Genomic DNA, 2500 nt, shown 5'->3' on the forward strand with positions numbered 1-2500 from the left:
CGTAGCCGAAGGAAAGACACAGATGCATTCAAACCAACCGCCACTGTTCACTACTTATAGTCCATTTAGTTCAATTAGAATCCCTTAACTTTGTCCATTCCTTAGTGTTGTCTAGCCTCCAGGGCTATTTCTTTCCGGTTTGTCTTTAATATTTCCGAACCATGATAGATTTCGTGTGTGTGTGTTTTCTTTCCCCACCTCATTTTTGAAATGTCTCCACAAGTGATTAGTCACCCAGAACCCCCCTGTTTATCCGATTCTTTAAATACTTGTTTTTTATCATTGGTATCATTCATTATCGCTTTTACTGTTGTCATATCCAATGATGTAACACTAATGACAATAATAATAGTAATAACAGTAATAAGATGAAAACCCTTTTCTCCCGAAATTCAAGGAATGGGATAGACAAGTGACCTCAAGCACCCTACTAGTTGAGTCCTTGTTAACAGAACAGTTGAAATGTTTTGAACATAAGGAGGTACATGTATTCATTAATAAATAGTAATAAAGTTGATAGTATTAGTAGGATGTTTATCAGGGGGTGGACTCGGAAAGTGGTACGGTCTACGGTCTGAAAAATCTTGAAACTACTGGTCTTCTAACATTCAAACTTAAAACTTCGCCCCCCTCGTTCTTTACTAACTGTCCATGATTGGTCACCATATAAAGCGACTGATATGATTAGATCTCTTAACAATCTGACTTCCACTTAATTTGATTTTTTTTTTTTTTTTATTACTGACACGTTCCTAAACGAACAACACCGTTGCCAAACCTGATTTAACCTTTTGCTACTTCTACTTCTGCAATATATTGTTACGTATGCACTGATATTTCGAACCACTCACTTTCCTTATTTGACAATTTCCAATTTGAATATTTACCTCAACAGTTTTCTTTATGATAGCCTTGCCAGTTCTCAGTATTTTACCCTCTTCAACTATCTCTATTCCAAATTTTTGTAATAGATTGTTCAATTGTTGCTGTTCCTTTGTAATTTCTTTTAATTGTCCATTGAATCTGCTGTTAGGTCGACAGCGCATTACTGTAAGGTCGTGAAAGTGATTGTAAGGTCGTGAAAGTGCATGATTGTAAGATCGTCAAAGTGCATGATTGTAGAAGTATTTTTCTTTAAAATTCAATAATACAGTTATTTCAATACCTTTTAAGGCATGGGTGTCAAACATGTGTCTCAACTGTTGCTCCAGCTATATATATTTTTTATGTGTTTTTTAATCATCATATATTATTATATTCTTAGTTTCTATTAATGTTGCAAATTGCATTTTTATCTCTTACGTAAAACATTCTTTGTTCTGTCTTTAAAAAAAGATTATCAGGGTTTCTTTTTGTCTCACATTCGTTATGTTATCTGGACCGCATGCATTGAGATGACATATCATATCTGCTAAAGTGAGTCCAACACCTCTGCTCTTGGGATTCTGTAATGCGTTGTTCATCTGTACGATTTGTTTCGTTTCAGAATGAGATAATAGTTATCATCACCAAAAGTTAATTATCAATATTGTGCTATTCCATTGTCGATAATTTGATTTTTTTCCCCATACCTATTCAAATACGAAGTCTTGTATACACACTGACATATTTGTTTTTGGTGTTATTCTAAAGCCTAATGTATTTAGAGATATTAATTAATGACATAGTAGCCAGTACGTCACACAGCCGTATTTTCGTGTTATTTTGTCGAATAATAATTGGGCATATTAATGCATTATGCAAACTTCCGAATAGGGGAGAACTACATTACAACTACGCCACGCTTCATTCGTCGTAAGATAACGAAAATATTCTTTTAAAATTGACTATGACTTCGTATTCGGTGATGGGGGCGGTCCTACGAAAGGGAGGAGGGAGGAGGAGAGGGGAGGAGGTAGGAGGAAGAGGGGAGGGGAGGTGGGAGGAGGGAGGAGAGAAGGGGAGGGGAGGTGGGAGGAGGGAGGAGAGAAGGGGAGGGGAGGAGGGAGGGGATTTGGATCGGGATAAAAAAGAAATTATAAAAAAATTGTCTTTGTTTAAAGCTAATGAGCATCTTTTTTAAAGCTACATTTATATAATGCTCACTTAGCGGGCACACACAGTTAGTTGGTATGTTGTTTCCCCTTTATGCTGAGGGAGTATATATTTATTAATTTATTCATTTACGCGCAAACCGGTTCTCAAAATAGCATGTGTTAAACTTAAAATTCTATATTTTGATGTCTCATTCATCTAACTAAAGGTATTGAAACAAAATTGGTGATTTACAATCGCGTTTTTTTTTTCTCTCTATCTATCTATCTGTCTATCTATCTGTCTATCTATCTATCTACCTATCTACCTACCTATCTATCTCTATTTATCTATCTCTCTTTTAGGAATAGCCTTCTCAATAAGGCTTTCACGGATGTAAAATATGCATTTTTCACTGATGAAAAATGCGCAGAAAAGCGACCGAGCGGTTTTCTTTACCGATCTGTTTTACTTTTTTTGGTGAAAT

At 35.6% G+C, this 2500-nt stretch overlaps 1 protein-coding gene across 1 annotated transcript in view; it reads right to left on the bottom strand.

Annotated features, from left to right (window-relative positions):
- The window catches only part of LOC122258305 (uncharacterized), a 120719-nt gene that overhangs the window by 26061 nt on the left and 92158 nt on the right, over nucleotides 1-2500 (bottom strand). The window lies entirely within an intron of this gene.

This window comes from Penaeus japonicus, unplaced genomic scaffold (assembly GCF_977035675.1).
Source record: "Penaeus japonicus unplaced genomic scaffold, GWHDUDI00000001_assembly GWHDUDI00000009, whole genome shotgun sequence".
Lineage (NCBI taxonomy): Eukaryota > Metazoa > Arthropoda > Malacostraca > Decapoda > Penaeidae > Penaeus > Penaeus japonicus.